The 18,522-nt window shown below is 33.0% G+C and overlaps 1 protein-coding gene across 2 annotated transcripts in view; it reads left to right on the forward strand.

The window, feature by feature from the left end:
• Window positions 1-18,522, forward strand: part of LOC115452495 — a 91,199-nt gene that overhangs the window by 39,800 nt on the left and 32,877 nt on the right. Inside the window, exon 1 of one of the 2 annotated variants that reach the window (XM_037437422.1) lies at window positions 3,817-3,891. The exons of the other annotated variant lie outside the window; for it this stretch is intronic. The gene's annotated coding sequence lies outside the window, so the exon portion shown is untranslated. Of the gene's footprint in view, window positions 1-3,816; window positions 3,892-18,522 lie in introns of those variants that run through there. 2 annotated transcript variants of the gene reach the window in all.

Raw genomic sequence — 18,522 nt, forward strand, 5'->3', positions numbered from 1 at the left:
CATATGGCGGCTTGTGGGTAAATTAATTTAAGGTTTCAACAACCACCATGTTGCCGTTGATGAGTCGTGTTGGCAAATAATATAGTTTTTGTTTATTATTTCCTACTTTAACTCAGAGCGATTGCGATAATAAATAATAATATAATAATAAAAACCTTTATTTGGCACAACAGTAAATAACAACATAATATTATTCACATGCTAAAATTGTTTGAGCTTACACAGAATTTTTAAACTTTATAAAATCGAATGACACTGATTACATATTTTTCAAGATAGCGGAATATGTTTTGTTTCTTTTATGCTATTCCAATGTATTAATATAAAGTATGATGAAGAAAGGGTTTGACTTATTTTTTTGTAATTGGCAGCCTGCCCATTGTCAACCCCTTCTAAGATATAACGTACCCCTTCTAAGTACATTTAATAAATGTACTAGAAACATTGCCAATTTCACGTAGAAATACAATGTATCTGTGTTTTTAAGGATATTTTTTCATTAGGTTCACAAAACTACACAGTACAAAATTTACAAGAGTAAAATTATTTCATTCAAGAATTCAAGAGTAAAATTAGTTCATTGACAAAAGTGAACAACCTTCTTAAAGTGAACACAACATGCATTAAATATTTAAATTTTGACTTAACTATAGTAATATCAAGAATATAATATTAACAATTAGGTTACAAAGTAAATGACAACTGACAAGTACCTGCTATATGTATTTGGTAGGATATCGATGTTTTGAACCCGATTGGACATTAGCCGCCGTGAAAATCCGTCACCGGTTCGAACCTCGTCAGACTGGGATCAGTCGGTATTCGCCCGGTAAAGCGGGCCGGAATTCTCGACCGTCGAGAAATGCCTCTCGGGTCAACATTATATTTGGACTTGTGTTACAAGTAAAAGATAATTTTTCGTGGAGAATAAAATCCTTTTTGGAAGAAGGACTAGTCATTGTTCGCGCTTTAAATACGGGATAAAAATTATACTCTATGTTAATCCAGAAGATGGTCTTTGCGTACGTCAAATTCCATCAAAATCCGTTCAGCTGTTATTGCGTTTACTTCTAACAAACATCCAAACATCTTGCGCAATCATAACATTCATAAGAAGTTACATAAGATTCAAACGAAAATTGGATAAAATCACATAATTTTGTCTGAGAAGGAATGTAAGAAATATCTAGAAAATATTCTGACGAACGATTAATCCACGCTCGTTCGAACCGTGGCTGGAATCGATCCGGTACAAAAAATGCCCTTAAACACATTAGGGTCAATAAGTGGGAGACTGAGGTACCAAACATAACGTATAAAACATAATATAAAGATATAATAATACATTTTTGTAAGAAAATAATGTTATTTTCTTGTATAATGAACTAACTGTTCTATATGACGCTTGTAGTCGTAGTAAAATTTATATAACAGCTTTAATACCGACCGTTGTAGATATATCTTGTCTTTCGTTTATTTTCATACGTTCCCTACTAATAACCATAACCAAATCTGTGAGGCATAGTAAAAAACTTATTATGGTTTTTATTGCTTATAAAAAAGATATATTCCCACATTTTCATACAGAAAAAAAGTAATACAACATTAACTCGAATGATAGAGTCGTAGTTAAGTTATACGGTTTTTTGTAGCGCGTTATCACTCGTTGATAAGATATCGACCACCTCCTCCCGCATTTAAACAACGATAAAGGCTGGCAACTGGCCGATGTACCGATCATATAACACCGTGCCGAATTATTTAATTACATATACACAACTGCAAAGAGAAACGTTGGTAACATTTTGCCATTTAAGCGTTGCGTAACCCGTGTTGTCATACACATTTTTAAAAAATGGAATGTTTCTGCACTTAAATAAATAATGAATTTGAGTGTGTTTTCATTTTACGTAATAAATTTCAAATTGAAATCATTACTTATTAACCTATAACAGCGCGATAAATTATTCACTGACAAGATTGCAAACTAATTGCCATTTACGATAGCCAACTAGGAAACTTGCGGTTTTGTAGTACATGTTAAGTTAAACATGATTATCAATCAATAATTATCATTTATGTAGGTAGTTAAAGCAAATTTCTAGCAAATTCAAAACACTCAATAACGTCTTTATTTTTGATTTTGGAATGGATTTTTTTTGTCACATAACTGGCCACATGGCAAATAAGAAATTGCATTTTCAAATTTCGAACGGAATCGTCGAAGTACATTTCACGCTCGCATTGTGCAGTCAGTCATTAAACTCGGCTGGCCGGTGGCGGTAGATATGTACGCGTAACGGTGTCGGGGCACGCGGGCCGCGGTCGCTTGCACCAGACTCGCGCGTGCACTCTTTCGACTGAACTTGACCGTATCAGGTACTCGGGCTCATATAGTTTCTTGTAAGTTGGCGAAACTGGGATCGGAGTGACCTACTGTTGTTCGGGACGTATTTTTATTATTATGATTTGCAACAGAGCATAAATGTCTCAGACCTTATTTTATATGTGGTAATTTCTTTGTCAACCTGATAAATACGTGCATAGAATCTTATCGAACCATAAAACGCTTACAAATATCAGTGAGCATAATGAAAAATCAATAGCTTCGATGTAGACCCATATCTTGACATTCCTGTTCTCACACGCTGTTCCTATCCTGAAGCTAGGCACAAGTCCATGTGTTATTTAGTTTGTAACATTTCCATTATTAAAGCCTTCAATTGTCAGCTCTTAGCTCAAGGACGGGAACAATAACGCCCACAGTCCCTAACCCCTGTTTTCATTGAGTATAATTTAGATAACTAAATTTCCGATGCGACGGAAGCTATGTTTATTATGTTTTACTCACCGCGGTTATCGGTGAATAAATATTTTAAAATGTATTTCGCATCTGCGACAACTAGGCTACACGCAGATAAAAAATTCATGCTCATGCTGGATTCTTGTTTATAGAGTTGGTATCTGATTTTACGTAATGTTACATATTGCGATGGCTTAGATGTTTTGTATTTCATGTGATCTACGTTATATATATTATTCTATTTATCTATATTAACTCAACTAAATTTGTAAGCTATAATTATTCAAACAATATGGGGATCGAAGAAACATGTCAATAGCCCCAGTTTCTATAAAAGAAATTTAATCAAAATCGGTCCAGTTATCAATAAATTAAACAAACAATATTGTTTTCTGTCAATATATTTGTATATTGTTTTTTTCGCGTCGGGACCAATGTCATATACAAGGCTCTTGACCCTTTCAATTCTAATCGTTTGTAGAAAACTAATCGAAATACGCACGCGTTTTAAGCTGTATCGCACGAATTTATCTTATCTGTGGTCACGTGGTACCGAAACATCGCCGATAATCTCTTTGTTGATATTTGTTTGCATGCTTTCATAGATATTAGCTCGTGAAAATATTGTTATTGAATATATGTGTTATGGCTATTCCATTTTTAAAGTTAAGTTTAATTCATAGGAGTTTGTAACGAGTTTTCTGATATTTTGCCACTAATATCGATATTTGCAAATGATGCGTTGATAGTATGATACCCAGATTTAAATTTAGAATTCGGTGAAATAGTTATCACTTATCTATTTAATTGGCAAATGAAGGAATAAAAACCCAAGTAAATACATATCATCAATCATATTTATTTTGTCTATGGATCTAAAATTAGGTTTTAACTTACAACATGACTGGCAGATGCGCAAACCGCGCCATGCTAGAGAGAGAGAGAGAGAGAAAAGAAAAAACAAACTTATGACATTCTTTTTTCGAATATTTCAGGTAATGTTCCAAGCAAAACGGCCAGCATGCTGCCGAGCCGTGCTCACATTGTATGCGGCCGTGATCTTCCGCCATCAGTTATTGTGGTTATAGGTTAGTCCGTTATTCATAAGTTGCGCTCGTCGGTGAGGTCGGCGGTGGATAAATATTGATGTCTGTGGATAGAAATTTACTATTTTTTTATTATTAACTAAATACTTAGAATTCATATTTTGTCGACTAATCAAATTGATTATGATAATATCAACGGAGCTATCGAATGTATAGCGATAAAAGTGTCAATTTTTTCCTCACTTCGCTACTCTTCTATTTAGAGAAGCCCGTGGGCATTTGGTTTCGATTCTCAGTTTAGGTACTTAAGAATCTAAGTCCTTCCTCGATGTTCTTAAAGAAGTTTGGTAAGTTCATACCATTAGCCTAGGATCATTTTAAATTTATTAAACACATAGTTTTAAAGCCATTATATAAGTTTGTTATGCATTGACACTGATTATATGTATAACTTGTCATAAAATGCTATAATATATAGAACTATATAAACAAGTTACAAGGGAGACAAATATGGACACAGAGCCGCGTCGACTTTCAGACATAAAAATACACGATAAAATTTGATTTACAAAATACCTATAATAAAAATACATCATGCCTTACTTAGTATGTTTTAAAAGAAATAATTATTTGGTTACTTGGTTTCCATGAATATATAATACGAGAATAACAAAGTAAAATAATCATTAACGATTTAACAGTTCAAGGTGAAGCTATCAAAATAAAATATTTTCAATAGCCATGCAAAAATAACAAAATCTAATTCTACATTCAAAATGACTTGTCTATATATGTACTTATCTTATCAATGTATTAAATTTATAAAATATTCGATTTTCGAATCTAATACAAAATTTCAATACCAAGAATAAAGAACAAACTAATTCTAAACTCGAATTAACTATGCCCTTATCAGTGTATTACATATCGAAACTGGTGATATCAATTGTCCTTCAATCGGTGTAACGGAGAGTGAAGACGATCGCGAACAAATATGTGTAAACAGTAAACACATAATATTTACATTACGTTTGAACGCTCTGCGAACATTCTTTATTCTATACGAGTACTCTTATAGGATATCTAACGGGAACTGCTTGCTTGAATTGACTATCATAGTGCAAGAGTATCCATATCTGGCGTTGCGTATTAGCAAAATGAAACAGCGTGAAATATTTGTGGTAAAAAGTGAAGTAGAAGCAAGCAATTCGGGTAATTTTGTGAAAATAACAACCAAACCCGATCAGACTTAAATCAGCAGTATCAGTGGACAAATTATCAAATAAATTGTTGCCATTGGCCAGTTTATAGGACCAGGATAAGTAATTTAAATCCAGAACTATTTACAACCGAATGAAACGTCAAAAATGTATTAATTTGTACCAACAAAGATATAACAACCATTGTATTTAACAAAATATCTTGACCTGTCTAATAACGGAACGTATAAAACGGATGTATTGAAATTACTCGAGCACCTCCAGTGCGTACCAAGCCGATCAATCCATATTCAACATGTGACACCTTTGTATTCAAAGATGCAACGTTGCACTTTGAAATTTTGACGAGACTCAAGTTACATATTCCCAGTGTTGCCGTTGTCCAGATGTTGTTCTTATAATATTTCATGCCCGATGAGGCTTCACTGTGGGACTTTGATTAGCTTACAATCTAGCTCGTTATGAATTTAATAAGTCCGGTAATTTGCATTATGGTCGCGCGTTTTAATTAGGCCGTGTTATTGGGAATTGATGTATATTTTTTATTTAAGTGTATTGGTAACATTTGCGGATTTTGAATATATTTGGCCTACAAATCATCTATTTGATTGGAGCAATTTAAATAATTTACATAAATTTTGCCCTGAGTACAATTAATAATAACCTTATTAATATTTTAACTTCTTTCAAACGTGACATATACTCCAAAAACGGTGCATTTACATTGATCCAGTTAATTACTACGAAGTTGATTCGAATATTTGATAAACTATACAAATAAGCAAAACCACCGCACAATCTGTCTTCAATTGGATTCATTAACTTTCATTTCTGACACAGTATTGAAAGTAGAATGTAATTTGGTAAAATAATTTTGATGTGTTTTCCTTTTGGACTGCATTCATGATTATATTAGCCGCCAAGGCGTAGAGAATGGATATCAAAATTGGTGCAATCAAATTTGACATTGAGGAAAATGTGATGAATTATTCCATTAAGTAACCTTCTAGTACAATGCAATTTGGTCTCTACAAAATGAACAGATAGTAACGCTCATATGACAGAAGATTCTTAAGAAAGAACAAAAAGTACTAAAGGTATGTTATGTCCATTGATGGAAAAAATCATCCTCTTTTTGTTTATGATGAAATGTTACTGAACGTTGCTGAATGGACATATTCTGACGTATTGGAGGCAGAAACAATAGCATGACGTGAAAGCAAATGCAAATTATACAATATGCAAAAGACAACTATTATCATTATTGATGTTCAAAAGTTTTTGAATATAAATGGTATAAAATAAAGAACTTCTTTAAGGTGACTATTATTCTAGAGCGCTGAAAACACAATTTTTGATTGGTTAAAAATTATAAACAATGTTTAAAAAATCAGGATAATTGTAACTAACGCACTATCTACATACATAAAATAATATATAACATACAAGATATCAATCGCTGAGGCGCTATCTATAATGTGTATTATATCAACATGTCTGATATCATTTTAATAAACGATAACAGCACATACAATTACATCCAATTTAGCAAGTTTTGACTCATGATGGCAATCTTACACACTCTTCAACGGATCAACATTTTGGCACGCTTGCTCTAAGTCTTTAACCCGCTGTTTCTAAAGTAGGTCAAGTTGCGTTCTTAGTTTTTTTGGCTTATGTTACATGATTGAGTTCATCTTGATAGAATATATTTTTTGTGAATTCATTTTAATTCACTGTGGTATTCGACTTTGCATTTGAAATTTACGGTTTTTCTAGGTATTGGATGCTAAAACTATTGTTATAGGATAATTTTGATTTGATGTTTTTTTTTGTAAGGATAATTTATGAATTGAATCCATTGTTAGCTCTAATCAATATTCGACCTTATCCCCACGGCAAACAGGCAAGGAAATTATTGTTATTGACCCATCCAAACCTAAAAGATATTTTAATAAAACAATATAAAAAAGAAAACAATGGTTGTGCAGAAATTGCAAAGATGTTACCCACGCTTCAACGCACTGCGTTGGAGAAAGTTCTGCTGTCGCTATGATAGCTGATGTGGCAAGGGCCACTTTTACCTTCGATGTGGTACAAAGTAAACAGGAGACACAAAAATAATAATATCCATTTATAGGATTAATAGAACAAAATGAGCAAATATGCACCAATAAAATTTGACTAAGAAGCCTGGAATTGAAGAAAACTCATAATTTTATCACCAATGCAATACCACCAATGACATAGGTAGTAGCTATAACGGAATCGGGCCAGCCCTAGTCTCTTAGCATAATTTGAGGGGACCAGCAAGAAACCTGTGGGACAGATACTAAACTATCAATGTAACAGTTTAAAATAGGTCATAAAACTAGGGGTGTCAAAATTCATAAACTAATGGTGATTCATTGACTATAGATTTACGTAATACTTTATTTTTTTATTTCAAACAACAATCGTAGTTGATGTATCATAAATTATTATACCATGCATGAATATCTGACCTTTGGGAATTAATTACGAAATACGTATTATGTATACATCGTTTTTTTTGTAGTCCCGCCCGGGCCGGCATTAATTATAGTTAAAAACTGCAATCAAAATTTTATTTTCAATTCATTTTGTCTAACGGAACGTTTTTATACCCGATTGTAATCTTGAATATTGCAATATAAACATTACTAATCTAATAATTTAAAAACTCTAAAAATAACACATAACAACGTAAATATTTAGGTACTAAAAATAATTCTAAAATATTCCTAGAGCTCTATATAACCCATGGAACCTAGGATATTCCTAAAATACGGAATAAATATTTAATTATAGGTAAATTAATATATTATAATGACAAGTACTAAAGTTTAAATCGCATAAGCAAATATACTATACACATATTCACAGATGATTAAAATCACGTTTATTAAGTGACTAGTATAACGAATAACGTGACCTTACAGATCACGTGACGAATTTTACCATTTAAATTATATTAAAATAAAATACAATACAATTCTAACATAAAATCTGCAAAGTAAACCATTATGTGGGTAATGGACAGTCCCTTTGGCAGGCGGCCATGTTTGCGCGCGAAAATCGAGACTGCGTACAACGTTTAAATTATCGTGGTGTTTATTTAAAAATCTCCTCGCACTAATTAACATTTTTATACAGTGTAATGTTTACAAAGTGATCATTTTAACGGTAATAATATTATTGTTTACACTGTAAAGATTTTATCTATCTAGATTTCCATATTAGATCTTGATATAAATCACTTAACATATTATAGATTCTTGATATTATGGCTATATATTTGTATATGTATTTGAAATTCTAATTGCATGAATGCTTTTTATTTTATTTTAGCTCACATACAGAGTTTAATCTGTTATATTGAAATGTTATAAAATAACATCCAAGGAGATACTATTATTGTTATAGAATTTAAAAAAAGAACTTCATTAATCATACAAGAATATTTGTTCTTTAAGCCGAAATCGACAGCGCTTGCATTACGCTATATGTTTAAAAATACAAAATCGACTTATCTAGTCAGTCGACTAAGACGAATGTCTCTGTTTCCTAATTGAAAAAGCTTTACAAATGTCCCACTTCGGTCACCGCATCGATTTTAAAAATAGATGCTTGGTGCGTTTTCGATGTACGCCCATGCCTATAAACTAATACAATTGGTATGGACTTTATCGCAAGCCGTTAAGGTTGTATTTCGCTTAAATAATAATCACATTATTTCGTCAGCGGCTAGCCGGTTAAATGGAATTCGTACGATATGCTCTCCTACATTGAAACTCAAACAAACGGAACGTTTCGATTTACGTGCGATATTGAACATGAATTTTTGTTTATTATTTTTCTAATTACACATTAAATACCCTTGAAACATAGTATAATGAAGACGACCTTTAATCTTAGTTAACATTCCTGTCGGTTAAGGAAGATATTCTTAGCGTGATGTGAGTAGATAATGCCAGCATAACGTTACTAGTATTGCGTTATGTTGGTATGACACATAAAATGTTTATAGTTTTTAAATTGTTACAACTTACAAAGGAGTTTCTAATCCATGATATGCACGAAAAAAAATGTTGTTTTATTAGGCAAAGAGGTAGTTCATATTAATCGGCGTGGAATTTAATTATTTACGTTATCAATAAAACGTTCCATTCGGATTCCGAATTTAAATATTCGTTCTTTATCAAAGCATTTTGCATATTATTAACGCAGAGTATTAGTTGAGTAATATGCCTCTTTGTTTGCTGTCTCGGACGATGTTCCTAGGCGTTGCTTTGACGTATTAAACTTGTAAAAGAGCTCTGTATTTAGCTTTGAAATCTCTATATCTTGCTACTGGTTTTCGAACTTCTTTACATAGTTGGTTGCTTCGCGTATTCATTAACATTAAAATATAAATTGTTATTACTTCATAATGTGGTTAACATGTTTCTTAATAGCTTTTATACATAAGATATTAAACATTCCTAATAATAATATGCGATTCTGACATGAAACAGTAGAGAACTTGTTTTTCTGCTCTATATTCAAGGAACGAGACGGACTTGTATTTACGTATGTTTATCATAATGTGGACTAAAAGACTATGTTTATTCTATATGTCATTTAAGAAGATAGTAGTCACGTAAAGTTGTGTTATTATGGTTTCAAAAGCGGTTATCGAGAGCGCCGTGGGGCCTACGTTTCGCTACATCGGCCCGCACCGTTCGCAATCCATCATTCGTGACACTAACTGCGACCCGCCACGTAATTCTGTCTCTATGCTTTCCTTTGCTTAAAGGTTTTTTGTTCGTGTCTTCTGGGTGTAATTAAAAAAAATACAACTTGCCACATCACTATTAATCAGAGCTGCCAACTGAAAGAATTACAATTCCCTTTCGTTTAATAACTATAATGAAAAATGTTTTACTTGCTTGTTTATAGATGATGCATCAGAATTTGATTATTAAATTTATAAAAAACCCTCATCACTTAATTTTATTTATAATTTAGTGCACGCGGTAGATTCTTAGCAAATGTGTCATCGATATTGTTTAAAATTTCGAATTTCGAACGAATTCTTACCAAATAATGTAGAGTCCAAACGATGCGTTCCGTTTCACAGGTGCAGTTTGCACGCGGAACGATCCGCATGCGATATTGATGTAATCGTGATGTTACGTTCGAAAAAACTCACTAGAGCGGGGAAAGTGACGCGCCGCGCCTCAAGATCGTGAAAGGTACTTAGTCAATCACCACCTTAAGTTGACCTTCCCCGTCCTCCGCCGCGTTAAGCAAAACTACTGAGGGTGGGGATACTTGTACATCCTCAAAGCTCTTATTAAATTGGTTGCGTAAACTTACGACACCGCCAAGCGTTCGGAATTCGAACTACTTTCGCGTAATCTGTCTGAATAGAATATGGCGTCCTAGTTAGTGAGCATCAGTTTTTGGCAAAATGCATACTAAAATATAATTAAAAATGAAATTTAGAATTTTAATTAAATTCATACAATTTGAACCAGAAGCTCACATGATAAAGGCGATAATATAAGAAATTTTAGTGTTCGTATAATCTTACCAATTACAGAGTGTAGATGACCAAGATTATTTAACCAATTTATATATACAATTCCGCGCCATTGCAAAATAAAATTGAGTTTTTAAAACCTCTCTTGTGTAGTAGAGTTTTTCGTAAACGGGATTACTTAGAGCTATTGACTTAGCAGCATTAATATATTATTTATATGTAAACAACATCTCTAGGTAAAAATGATTTAATGCTCTACTGAAAAGTAGAGATGGTAAATCTACTTTATTCACAACATTGTTTATTTTTTATGACACGTATACATTCCTCTTTATATTTGATAATTCGAAAGAGTTTAATGGCCTTATAGATTACGATACTACTATCTTATCGATGACGTTAAATGCTGAATCTAAACTCATTTCCTTGGAGTAACAAAATGGCACATATTAAATAATATTTACTAAATAGTGCTCCAAATAAAATGTTTTACTGGGACTTTAATACGCAATCTTATATCTTGTGTTACTTTCTATCTTACTTCAAATAACATAAGAGCGACAGAGACAAAACACTCAATATACAACCCTATTGATACCGTATTAACAAATTAAATTAATTAAAACCACCGTACAATAAACACTAAATATTGAAACAGATTAAATGTTTTCACTCGGTTCATAAATATTTCCCTCAGTGGATTAAGCAGACATTAAAAAGGTAAAACTATTTAAAAAATGAAATGTTACTTCATCAAAGGACGTGTTTTTCCTTTAATATTTACATTTTGCACATTGCGCCCGCTTTGATACCTGTTTCAGATGGCAAGAGCCGAATATTAATAATTTAATGAGTTTCAACTCGATTAATATATTTGTAATATATATTAAACGTTTTGTTTGCGTAGTGTCCTGTGAGATTTATAATATTTAAGGTTTACAAGACGTTAATAATTTAGAATTTATATTGAACTAGGTGTTGCTCGTGGCTTCGTTCGCGTGAAGTATTTTGCGCTACGTAATCGACATTTATTTCATAAAAATGAGATTTAAAAATACAACAAAAATCCAAACATCTAAATGTTCAAACATTTTCGCCAACTTTTGCCTTTATAATATAAGATTAACGCTGTCATACTTTTATTTTTAAATTATAACTTTAAAGATTTTACACTGTGACTTGTCCAAAATGTTTATATTGATGCATTTAAGGAATAGATCCTAAAAAATACTATTATATAGACAGATAACCCTCGGAATGATCGTGTCTAGTTTGATGACAAGGGTTTGTGCTACTATAAAGTATAAATTCCAGAGCCCCTGAGGTAGCTTCCCGACTGCGCTGCTCGGCGGCAATTGAGACCGACGGCTTAATGTTCTCTCGTTGCTTAACTTTGAGTATCAAATACAAGCATCTATAATCGAAAAATCGAATTTAAAAGTATATCTGAATTGACACATTAGTACTAATGATACATGGATCTGTTATAGTCAACTGATTCTATTTTGATATAATAGTGAAAATGAACTGTGCCGCATTAAACATAGAATTTAAAACATATAGCTTAGAAATCAGGACTTTTACAAATCGGACATGTGGTTAACAGTTTTGAACTACAAGACAATACAATGACATGTAAATATAATGCTTTATTTTGAAACCTAATATATTTGTTATTCATTGGTCCTTCAAGCTAACATTTAGTTTAACTATTTGATATTAAATTGAGTGACGAATATGCACGCAAACATTGAAATTCACTATCTGATGTATAAATATTAATAGAACATTTATTACAAACCAGTTTTTAAGTTTAATACCGTGGTATACATTTAAAACTATAAACTTAAATGTGGTTTACCTACGTGTAAATTTTATGCACGAAATAATTCGTAAAATTCCTTTAATTATGCTCCAATTGCGAAATTTTAACAGCATTTAGAGCAAGCCAATTGCTCGGCACGCGCCTATATGCGTTGATTAACACGCTGCCGACTGACAAATTAATACTTCCGCCCGATTTTCAATTGAATCCCTTATCCTGTGGGACGTACGCACCTGCCTCCCGCTCTGAGCCCTGCGAGAATCTTTGAGCCCAGAGAATCTCGACTGCGCGTCTGAACCGACTCGCAGATGTCACTGTGGGAAAACTGGACCGGTCGGCCGACCGATCCGCACCACACGCACGGACAAAGAAAACAGATTCCAATCTTTGAACTTGTCGCCCCACTGGTCGGTGAACTTGTCCGCTAGTGTCGCGCCACTGGTCGGCCGACGCGTCGACTCTCCTATCTACCTAGCTGTTTAATTTACGGTGTTGAAGAGAAGATAATAGGTGCCGTAAAATTTGTTAAAACGTCGGCTTTTCGGACATTTTTTTTTCATAAGAACTTGTTGATGGTTAATTGATTTATTCATTAGTCAATGTGGATTGTATTATTGAGTTAGGTACTATAAACATGTTAAATTACTTGGAAATTGGCTTGGTACCATGCTCTACGTTATATTTAGGCTTATGAGTAATTAACCTTTAGATTATTATGCGTACAGCTCGCCTAAATGTCTAAGGTAAAGCATAGAACGCAGCTTTATTTTCAAATAAGCATAACTTGCCTGTGATCACAGCCTGTGATCGTAGTTTGACGCGATGTTTCGAAACTGCTCTGACAATATGGAAGTCGCGACTAATTCAATGTATTTATGAGGATGAAGCTTTATGAGCTCTGTCGGCTGTTGATCGCGCTCCGACGGATTCTATTCACTACAATGTCAATTGATTAGTCATTTATATTCAATGTGGTAATGAATTCTTTTCTTCTGAATACAATAAATAAAGGATTATCTACTGAGTGTCAGGAATGACTTTATTTAATATTACTGACAAATAACTGTTTAAGGTAAATAAAAGATATGAGCTAGAGGAATAAAAACAGATTTTGTCGGATAGGCCTGTTTTGTTTCATGTGGTGAATATATTTTTAGAGGGTGAAATGAAATAAGCATCATCAACAGACAAAGCGAATGTACTATTGTGTATTGGCATTAAAATAAAAATATTTTTCACATTTTATTGTGGTTTTTTATATTATAATTTTCTTCCAACTTTTCGAAGACTGCAGCATTCATGGTTACATGGGACTATCATATAAAAAAACCGCGATATAATCTGAAAAATATTTTTATTTCAATGTCTAACATTCGCGTATACATAATCATCATTATGTAGTATAAACAATCATTACTGTGTTTTGTTTTATTTTTATTAGATTTCAAAAGGTCGGTTCATCTAAAATCTAAATGTACCGTTGGAGTATTCAGTGTCGGATTTGGCAATAGGCGTATAGACAACGGCATTGGAGGCAGCATAGTTGTGACTGGGTTTTTTTGCCCCAGCATTATAAGCAGCCGGACGCAGGACATGCGGGGCGGCAGTAGCATATACTTAAGGAAGGTAAATACGGCACTAACCATACCTACCATTCACCAAGTTTTATTTACATAGGATGGATCCATAGTTTCATAGGTGTCTAAGAATTTCTCTGGGTGACTATTGCAGCAATTTCGGTCTCCCTATGATCCCGGCACTGTCTCAAATGCATTAACGGAAGGTACAACTTAGTATTTCGGCAATGCCATCGTAAAAAATATTTTAGGGACCCATTACAATGGCTGTTCTAGTAGAAAATGGGTCAGGAAGTCACGCAGTCTGGCATAACAGTCCCTTTTTCCCTGGTGTTAGGTAATTATTTATAAGGAGCAATTTTGCCGCGAAAAAAGACTTCTAAGCAACTAAATTTCTCGGCACGTCGATACTGCTACGGAAGCGGAATCCACTTCAAGATGCATTAATATTCACGTTTATTGCCATCGCACTAATGTAAGAATACAATCAGCATACAATTATAAAGTATAAAAGTTAGGTGCGGTGCAGTGAACTCGCGCCGACGTCTGGAACTACATCATAGACTAGACTTGTCTGTGGCTATCTCCTATAGACGATGTGTTGGGACTCGAGGGGAATATTGCTGTCATTTCTAATACGTTGTATTTCGTAAATCTATTTTCACGTTATATATTTTTGAAAATGGAATGTAGTGTTTCTTATCGTTCTTTGAGAGATGCTATTTTGACCAATAAGGTTCGAGCATTTGTCGAAAAACTCTGTTACATAAGATGCAAATGAATACAATTAAGTTGAAAGAGATTATTCATAAATCGTCGTAATTGACGGTTCTTATGTAGGGGAAGCTATCGCTGCACGAACACCAGTTACGCATACATTAAGCGTTTCAAGGACTTGCAGTTTCATCGCCATGTTTAACTGTGCTGTAAAAACGTTATTATAAATACGTAATGTGTGTTTAATAGACATTCTCGTTGCGTATTATGCGTTATCTTTATGATCAAATGCATTTTAAATTTCGAATTCATTAATTTTTATCGTATTCTTTTTTTTTCAATTTGTGGTTATGGTATCATTATTTACACTGCCTTGCTTTATATCTTTTAATAAATAGTTCTATTCGATAACTGATTCGAAATTCGAATTCGATACTGGTCGAAAAAACCTTTGATTTAAAAATTCGCAACAGTACCAGTTTTACCTCACAAGAATCCAATTTTATTACTCACCGATTGAATTTGAAACCTCTGCAGAATGTTACGTAAATATGAAGTTTGTTTACGTAACATGTAAACGTTGCTTTAATGATATTTCCGCGTAAGATTTTAAAGTTCCAACAGAGAGGTAACTTTGGAATTAATGGAAACAAAAAGTATCACCTTCCAAAGGAGATCCCTCGCTTAATTCATCCTTAGGTCGCTTAGGGATAACTTATTTATAGCAAGAAGATATAAATAAGATTACGTATTCTATAGATATGATTTTAATTATTGTAATATTTGTATTTCTTTTGAATAAATACAATAAAATGGTTGTATGAAGAGAAGGAACAAGATTATATCTCGAACTAAGTTATAAACCTGTATCTCAGTACACGGCATTCTGCAGTTTCATTAATTTTAAACTACCTAACTTCCAAGTGAATAATGAGAAACAAATCTGTACAATATTTAATCAGTAAGGATTTTTATTTTGGATTTCATTAACAAATAAATTCTCGAATACGTTTATAACTTTTTTATAAAAAGTGTTTATTGTTACGTAAGACAGAACCTTAGATCAGCTGGAAACATTTATTAGATGTAATGAATCCGTTTAAGTGATGTTTATCACCGAGATAGGGCGTGTCTATATTCAGTGATAAAATTTGTTGTTCGTTTTCACGCTCAATAGGTTGTAATACTGACGAGAGATGATTACCCCTCTGTAGTCGACACAATTATGCCGGCCTGTTGGCACTGTATTACACAGGCTGACCTGGAACGCGACACACTTACGTGGGCCACTATGGTGGGTTTTAACACGGGCGGATATAAAATATCCTACCACAGTACAGTCACTAATTCACGAAGCCCAGTTATCCTTTAAGAATGTCTTATAAAATATGCGTAACTAAAATTCCATGACAGCGTTTTCCTATTATTTTATTATGAATATACACGAAACATGACGCGGCGTTTCCTTCTTAAAAACGTTTCGCCGAAATTATACTCATAAATGCTCATACAAGAACCTCTCATTCTTAATACAATGTACTGCAACTGTTGGCTACTGATAAACCCAAACTGTATAATTGTTTTTATTTAATAATGATCATTAAAGTTTGATAATTACGGTCGATTATTCCACAGGATCTCATCGGTGACGTGTCGTGTGACTTTCTGGACGCTGTGCCGTGTTAATTTAACATTAGGCTCGTAGAAAATATAGAAAGTGCGCGCGTAGCGATATGGTAATGAACTCGAGTAACAATTTTACATCGTGTGCAAAAATATTTGTCACATAAGAATATATATTTTGAAGTATTTAGCTGTTTATTGTATATTGCTCGCGGCTTCGCTTGCGTGAAGGAGTTTTCCGGGATACATTATTTTTCCAATTTATTTGATATGTATCGTTATATTATGACCAAATTACACAAAATCATTATAAATTGTAGCCTATGTGTTATTTTGATATATAACAAATATAACTGTAAAGTTTCATCCAAATCCGTTCATTATTTTTGTCGTGGAAGAGGAACAAACATATATACATCCATCCTCACAAACTTTCGCATTTATAATATAAGTAGAATTATCTACATATAAATACATTGTATAAATTACAGTTACATGGAGATAAATGTTGGTGAATACTTGTTTGTGTTCGTATTCACAAAAACTACCGAATCGATGTTGACTTTAAAAGCATACAGTCTAACTTAGTTATTGCGAAAGTTTGATTAAAATTAGTTGGGTAGAATCGGTGATACGACTTGAACTCTCTGGAATATGTGGTACCGTACATAAAGAAGGTCAATTAAGGATGGACGTACGGACTAGAAGTTTCCTCTCCAATCTACGAAAAAAAGTAAATAGTTTTGAATTTAGAAAAATATCGTAGAAGATAAAGGACGTCAAATACATACAACTATAGTATCAATATATCTCCCATAACAGTTACTGTGAGGTAACGCCCGGTCAATGACCCAATTTGGTATAGCAAATTTTCTTTTGAAATATATTACGGTTGATTAACAAATTGTATTGCCGTAATAACTTTAGATTTATTAAGCTTGACTGTTACCAACGATATATTATATTATCAGGAAGACATGCTATTATAAAGCGACTCAAAATTGTCCCAATTGGGACGTTTGTAAACACTACGATTAAATGGCAATACTATTTTATTTTTCTGACATGATCTCTTTTACATGACACGTCAATATCAAGTATTTGTATGTGTGCGTACGGAACCCTTTTTAGTTGATTTTTTTATGAATTTGTGAGGTTTATAGCATATATTCTATATTTTTTGAAAATCATTAATTACTATGTCTACGCACAAGATATACCCAAAATTCTTTACATTCTTGCTTGCATAACTGTTAAAAAAAATGTGCATCAAATACCACGGTTATCTTTTAATGGCCATTTTAATTAAGATAAGGATTCATTTAAATACAGTATAATAGTTGATGAATGAATATAACTAATAAAATCAACGGTGAGGGTTTATTTTCAACATTATTCATTAAAACATAAATATCAAAAATAGATTAAATACAAATTTTATATAACAAATAAATAACATAATTCAATACCGAAAGCTATTTATTTCTATACAACGTTAGCACGCAATTTTGAAAATAACGATTTTGAAAGCAAAATCGCTCTATTAGCTCCCAACGTAAATTATATTAGTATTAAGCTACAAGTTGCACCTCCGCCGACTTCAATGTGCCAATAATTTGCTGCAATTTATAGTCAAGTAATATAACTTTGGCCTACGTGAGATTTACACTATTAACCTTGCTACTAAAATAACCGGTTTTTGTATGAAACGATTTTATAGCTTTATGTTGAATTTGTATTTTAAAATGAAAGTTAGTCAACTTAGGGACAGTAGACGGTAATGAGTTTATCTATTAGGAACTACTGATTTACTTATTACTAATTCATTGTATTGCTATAAATGTGTCTTATCTATTAATTTTGGTGGGGATGAGCGGTATAATATTTTGAATACATATTGTGAATGGAAAAAATTATATATAAAGTCGATACTATAGATCAGGGTTTCCTAACCTGGGGGTCCGTGGGCCCCTCTTAAGGGGCCCGTAGGTAAAACAAAAGTCATAAGAAATACTATAAAGCGCAAACAGTGCAAAATTAAATACAGAAATAAACTGCTAGTAGATTAGATGTATATAGCAGATTTAAGAATCCAACGGAACGTAATCAACCCTAGCAAATTGGTCGCAAAGACAGAGAAACAGATGTCAGTTTTGCAAAGAAAAG

This window comes from Manduca sexta, chromosome 11 (assembly GCF_014839805.1).
Source record: "Manduca sexta isolate Smith_Timp_Sample1 chromosome 11, JHU_Msex_v1.0, whole genome shotgun sequence".
Taxonomy (NCBI): domain Eukaryota; kingdom Metazoa; phylum Arthropoda; class Insecta; order Lepidoptera; family Sphingidae; genus Manduca; species Manduca sexta.